The sequence below is a fragment of the Mustela nivalis genome, assembly GCF_964662115.1.
Source record: "Mustela nivalis genome assembly, chromosome: 9".
Lineage (NCBI taxonomy): Eukaryota > Metazoa > Chordata > Mammalia > Carnivora > Mustelidae > Mustela > Mustela nivalis.
In genome coordinates, this window is record NC_139028.1 from 59,984,367 (window position 1) to 59,991,680 (window position 7,314).

The window sequence follows — 7,314 nt, forward strand, 5'->3', positions numbered from 1 at the left end:
TGTATATTATATTAACAATTATATTTAATAGCTTATAATTTTATTTATAGTTTATTATTTGAAGTGAACTTATTTATTTATTTATTTCCCTCCCCAAGCTTTTATTTAAAGTCTAGCTAGTTAGCATACAGTGCAATGTTAGTTTCAGGAGTAGAAATCAGTGATTTAACACTTATATACACCACTCAGTGCTTATCATAAAAACTGCCCTTCTTAACTCACATCACCCATCTAGCCCATCCCCCTGCCCACCTTCCCTCCAGGAACCCTCAGTTTGTTCTCTATAGTTAAGAGTCTGTTTCCTGGTTTACCTTTCTTCCCACCTCCCACCCCCACGTCATTCATTTGTTTTGTTTCTTAAATTCCACATATGAGTGAAATCATATGGTATTTGCCTTTCTTTGACTGACTTATTTCAGTTAGCATAATACCCTCGAGTTCCATCCATGTCCTTGGATATGGCAATATTTCACCTTTTTTGATGGCTGAGTAATATTCCTTTATATTGCTGTCTCTGTATATCTATATATCACCCCTTCTTTATCCATATCTATATATCACCTCTTCTTTAATCCATTTATCAGCCAATGAACTTTTAGGCTGTTTCCATAATTTGGCTATTATAGATAATGTTGCTATAAATGTGGGGTGTGGGGCACCTGGGTGGCTCAGTGGGTTAAGTAAGCCTTTGCCTTCGGCTCGGGCCCTGATCTCAGGTTCCTGGGATCGAGCCCCCGCATCGGGCTCTCTGCTCAGTGGGGAGCCTGCTTCCTCCTCTCTCTCTGCCTACTTGTGATCTCTCTCTGTCAAATAAATGAATAAAATATTTAAAAAAATATGGGGTGCATGTATCCTTTCAAATCTGTAGTTTTGTATGCTTTGGGTGAATACCTAGTAATGCAGTTGGTAGATCCATAGGGCAGCTCTACTTTTAACTTTTTGAGGAACCTCCATACTGTTTCCTAGAGTGACTGCACCAGTTTGCATTCCCACCAACAGTGTAAGAGGGTTCCTCTTTCTCCATATCCTTGCCAACATCTGTTGTTTCCTATGTTGTTAATTTTTCCCATTCTGACTGATGAGAGGTGATATCTCATTGTAGTTTTGATTTGTATTTCCCTGATGATCAATGATACTGGGTATCTTTTCATCTGTCTTTTGTCCATCTGTATGTCTTCTTTGGAAAAATGTCTATTCATGTCTTCTGCCCATCGTTTTCTTGGATTATTCATTTAGGGGGTGTTCAGTTTTTTAAACTCTTTATTTATTCTGGATATTAATCCTTTATCAGATATGTCATTTGCAAATACTTCTCCTATTCTGTAAGTTTTTAGTTTTGTTGATTGTTTCCTTCACTGTGAAGACGTTTTTTATTTTGATGAGGTCCAATAGTATATTTTTGTTTTTGTTTCCCTTGCCTCAGGAGACATGTCTGGTGAGTTTTCTGTGGCTGACGTCAAATAGGTTACTGCCTCTGTTCTCCTCTAAAGTTTTTATGATTTCAGGTCCAACATTTTAAAATTAATTCTTCCTTCCTTCCTTTCATTTTTTTAAACAAAATATTTATTTATTTGAGAGAGAGAGAGGAGGTCGGGACAGAGAGAGAGGGAGAGAGTGTGGAGCTCAATGTGGTCTCGATCCCAGGCCCCTGAGATTATGACTTAAGCCAAAATCTAACTGAGCCACCCAGGTGCCCCACATTTTTCAATTCTTTAATTCATTTTGAATTTGTTTTTGTGTTTGGTGTAAGGAAGAGGTCCAGTTTCATTCTTCTGCATGTTTTTGTCCAGTTTTCCCAACATTTGTTGAAGAGATTGTCTTTTTTCCATTGGATATCCTTTCCTGCTTTGTCAAAGATTAGTTAACTTGGGGCACCTGTGTGGTTCAGTCAGTTAAGTAGCTGGCTTTTGATTTTGGCTCAGGTCATGATCTCAGAGTCTTGGGATTGAGCCCTGAGTCGGGCTCTATGCTCTGTGGAGAGTCTGCTTGAGATTCTCTCTCTCCTCCTCTTTTTGCCCTGCCCCCCACTCATGCTCTCTCTCTCTCTCTCTCTTTCTAAAATAAGTAAATAAATCTTAAGAATCTTTAAAAAAGATTAGTTTACCATATAGTTGTGGGTCCATTTTGGGATATTCTATTCTGTTCCATTGATCTGTATGTCTGTTTTTGTGCCAGTATTACACTGTCTTGGTCAATACTGCTTGTAATACAACTTGAAGTCTAGAGCTGTGGTACCTCCAGGTTTGGTTTTCTTTTTCAGGATTGCTTTGGCTTTTCAGGGACTTTAGTGGTTCCATACAAATTTTAAGATTGTTTGTTCTAGCTCTGTGAAAAATGCTGATAGTAGTTTAATAAGGATTGCATTAAATATGTAGATTGCTTTAGGTAATATAGACATTTTAAAAGCATTTGTTCTTCCAATCTATGAGTATGGAATGTTTTTCCATTTCTTTGTGTCTTCTTCAATTTCTTTCAGAAGTGTTCTATAGTTTTCAAAGCACAGACAGTTTACCTCTTTGTTTAGATTATTCTTAGGTATCTTATGAATTTTGGTGCAGTTGTAAATGGGATTGATTCCTTGATTTCTCCTTCTGCTGTTTCATTATTGGTGTATAGAAATGCAATAGAAATGTACATTAATTTTGTACCCTGCAACTTTACTGAAATGTGTTTCAGTTTTAGCTATGTTTTGGTCAAGTCTTTTGGGTTTTCTATCATGTCATCTGCAAATAACGAAAATTTGACTTCTTCCTTGCCAATTTAGATGACTTTTCTTTCTTTTTGTTGTCTGATTGCTGAAGCTAGGACTTCCAAAACTATGTTAAATAACAGTGCTGAGAATGGACATCCCAGTCTTATTCTTGACTTTAGAGGAAAAGCTCTGTTTGTCCACATTGAGGATAGTATTAGCTGTAGGTTTTTTGTATGTATCTTTTATTATGTTGAGATATGTTCTCTCTAACCCTACTTTGTTGAGGATTTTTGTCATGAATGGATGTTGTACTTTGTTTATAGCCCAGGAATAAATCCCACTTGATTGTGGTGAGTGATTCTTTTCATGTGGTATTGGATTCGTTTGCTAGTATTTTACTGAGATTTTTTGCATCCAAGTTCATCAGAGATATTGGTTTGTCATTCTCTCTCTTTTTAATTTTTATTTTATTTATTTTGTGCTTTATTTATATACTTTATTTAAATTCAATTAGCCAAGATATAGTACATTATTGGCTTTTGATATAATGTTCAATGATTCATCAGTTCAGTATAACACCTAGTGCTCATCACATCACATGCCCTCCTTAATACCCATCACTTAGTTACCCCATCTCCCTACCACCTCTGTTTCCACAACCCTCAGTTTGCTTCCTGGAGTTAAGAGTCTCATATGGTTTGTCTCCCTCCATGATTTCTTCCCATTCAGTTCTTCCCCACCCCCCTCCCCACTGCTGACCCCTATTGTCCTCTGCACTATTCCTTATGTTCCACTATGAGTAAAAGCAATCTACACATTCAATGCAATCTTTATCAAAATACCATCAACATTTTTCACAGAGCTGGAACAAACAATTTTAAAATTTGTATGGAGCCAGAAAAGACTCTGAATCACCAGGGGAATGTTGAGAAAGAAAACCAGAGCTGGGGGCATCACAATGCCTGGCTTCAAGCTTTATTATAAAGCTGTGATCAACTCTCTCGTTTAAAAAGATTTTATTTATTTGAGAGTGAGAGCAAGCAAGAGAAAGAGAGAGAGAGAGAGAGAGAGAGCAGGAGCAGGGGAGGGGCACAGGGAGAGGGAGAGGCAGACTCCCTGCTGAGCCTGATCCTGGACTCAGGATCCCAAGACCCTGAGATCATGACCAACTAAGCCACCCAGGCACCATTGTTCTTTTTTAGTGGAGTCTTCTTCTAGTTTTGATATCGGGGTAATGTTGGCCTCTCAGAATTAATTTGGAAGTTTTCCTTTCATTTCTATTATTTGGAATAGTTTAAGAAGAATAGGAGAGGAGGTGAATGGGGGGGATGGGATAAATGGGGGATGGGCATTAGGGAGGGCACTTGTGAAGAGTACTGGGTGTTGTATACAAGTGATGAATCACTGAATTCTACTCCTGAAACCAATACTACAGTATATGTTACCTAACTTGAATTTAAATACAATCTTGGAAGACAAAAAAAGAATAGGTATTAACTCTTCTTTAAATGTTTGGTAAAATTCTCCTGGGAAGCCATATGGCCCTAGACTTTTGTTTGTTGGAAGATTTTTGATTACTGATTCCATTTCTTTGCTGGTTATCAGTCTTCTCAAGTTTTCTATTTCTTTCTGTTTTGGTTTTGGTAGTTTATATGTTTCTAGGATTTTATTCATTTCTTCCAGTTTGTCTAATTTTTTGGCATATAATTTTTCATAATATATCCTCATAACTGTATTTCTGTGGTGTTGGTGGTTATTTCTCCTCTCACATTTGTGATTTTATTTATTTGGGTGCTTTCTCTCTCTCTCTCTCTTTTTTTTTTTTTGATAAGTCTGGCTAGGGGTTTATTGATTTTATCAATTTTTTTCAAAGAACCAACTCCTAGATTCATTGATCTGTTCTATTGGGTTTTTTGTTTTTTGTTTTTAGTTTCTCTATTATTTATTTCTGCCCTAATCTTTATTATTTCCCTTTTTCTGCAGGTTTTTGACTTCATGTATGTATATATACACCACATAACGGCTATATATAGCCATTGTCACAATCAGAATCATAAACATATCCATCACCCCCTAAATTTTCCATGCCCTTTGTAATTGCTCCTTCCCATTCTTTTTCCCATCTCAGGCAACCACCTTTCTGTCATTATAGATTAGTTCTCATTTTCTAGAATTTTCTATCAATGGAATCATATATTGTGTATTTTTTTTTGTCTGACTTCTTTCAGTCAGCGTAATTATGCTGATAATCATTAATTGTTCATTCATTTTTTATTGTTGAGTAGTATTCCATTGGCTGGATACACCTCAGTTTGTCTATCCATTCACTTGTTGATGAACAATTTGATAAGTTTTGACATATGTATATAACTGTGGAGTAATTTCCCTAAACAAGATACCCTTCAGTCCCCAAAATTTGTCTCCAGTTTTGACTATTTCAAGTAAAGCTGCTATGAATATTTATGTAGAAGACTTTCTATGGATATATGCTCTCATATTTCATATATGCTCTCTAGTAAGTGTCTAGGTTAGATGATAAGCTCATTTGGAGGTAGGTTTATATATTTAACTTTTTTTTCAAAGATTATTTATGTGAGAGAGAGAGAGAGAGAACGCACATGAGTTGGGGGGAGGGGCAGAGAGAGCAGCAGACTGCTCCCTGATGCAGGGCTTGATCTCAGCACCCTGAGTTCATGATCTGAGCTGAAGGCAGATGCTTAACTGACTGAGCCACCAAGATACCTTGTATATATTTAACTTTTAAAGACTCTTACAAACTGTTTTATAAGAAACTGTTTTCCAGTTTAGCATACATTTTACATTACCATTCGTTAGTGTGTGAGTCCCATCTCTTCAAAATTCTTGTCAACACTTGGTATGTTCAATCTTTTTAGTATTTTACATTCTAAAAAGTATATAGTATATTTCATCATGGTTTTAACTTGCATTTCTATATTGCTAAAGATAGTTAACATATTTTCATGTACTTTGAACATTTTAGTGTGTTTCATTCTTGCCTCTTTCCTGAGAGAGACATGTATATATAGATATAGATATATCTCCCCTTTGCTATATGAGAAAAAATGCTTTCCCAAATTTTTGCTCTTTACTGAAATTTCCTATCAGTGGCTAATAATATCCATTACACTTAGGGTAATAACTATGGTTTTTCTAACAGAAAAAAAGCTTCAAACTTGGTGTTAGAGTAATATTGACAGTGAGTTACAGCCTTTAGAGAACTCTAAATTGTGTCATTTTGTGAATAAAAGGTGAAAAGCTCTCAAGCGTCTGAGAATTTAGAATTGCAACATTGATGTTTGCCATTTCCTTATTTTTTGGCAGCTCTGTAAATCAGTGTGATGTGGTGGTAAACTTTGCAGTGAGTTTGGGAACGGCTATGCCTCAAATCAGAGTGATTTGGGTAAAAGCTGAAACATCTATCTCAGTGTTAAGATGGTGGTCTCTGAGAACACAGAGCACATCAGCTAATGCAATCTTATTATATTCTCAGATATTCCAAATACTCATCTTTAAGCAAAATACTCTGTTTGGATTAGACGGCCTCCAAGGGGTGCATTGTGGACATAAATTCGCAGCATGTAAGAGGTGGCCAATCTTCACTCTCCAGACGAGGATGCTGAGGTCCTGGGAAGTAAACAGATTAGTCCAAGGGCACTTGGTGAGTTAATAGCAGTGAGCACAGTTCAGGAAAGGTGGGCAGTGTTCACTGCCACTATCCTGCCTCTTCTCTGAGTGAGATGAAGAGTAAGTACATCATGAGGCCACCAAGGGTGAGTGCTGAAAGGAGAATTAGAAACCATCTAATGGAATCCCTATGTTGCACAATGAAAAAACTGAGACCTGGGGCAGGGGAATAGCTTGTCCCAGGCCATGCATAGCAAGTGTGTCACAGGACTGAGATTGAAATCTGGATCTCCTGATGCAGAACTGAGACTATGACCTGGGTTTTCAAGATGCCTGAGTAGATCTGCTGCCTCTCCAGTGAACAAGGGGCCAGAATCCAGGACTATGCACAAATATCCATGGGATTTAGGGTGTTTCCCCATGGAGATAACAGGCATTTGAGTTCTTTTTGTAGCCCCAGTGATGGGTGCCTGACATCATCCATATGCTCTCTACCAGTGACTCTTCCGTGGCAACATAGTTGAGGCTGAAGCTGCAGGGCCAAAAGGCTAAGGATGCTCTCCAAGTCAGGAGACTGTCTCTTTCCCTGCATCAGTCATTTTGCGGTCCATTCCTCCATCCCTCCATCCCTCCTTACAGCCATTCGGCAAAACTTGCTTTGGGAATGTTCCCTGACATCAAGGAGCTCCCTGATTGTTAGGACAGACAGACATGTAAAAAGCTCATTCAGATACAAACTGTAGTAAAGAGATAACTAAAACCTAATCCATCTAGGGTGGAGGAAGGCCGAGAGGGCAGAAAATGCTTTCCAGGGGTGGGATTATGTGTTGAATCTAGACAGATGAGCAGGAAATATTGAGGGGGGAACAAAAAAGAGAAAATGCGTGCCAGTATGAGGGAACAGCCCATGGAAAGATAGCTCTAAAATGCTATGAATAATATGACCATTTATTTAAAAAACATTATGTGTACTTACA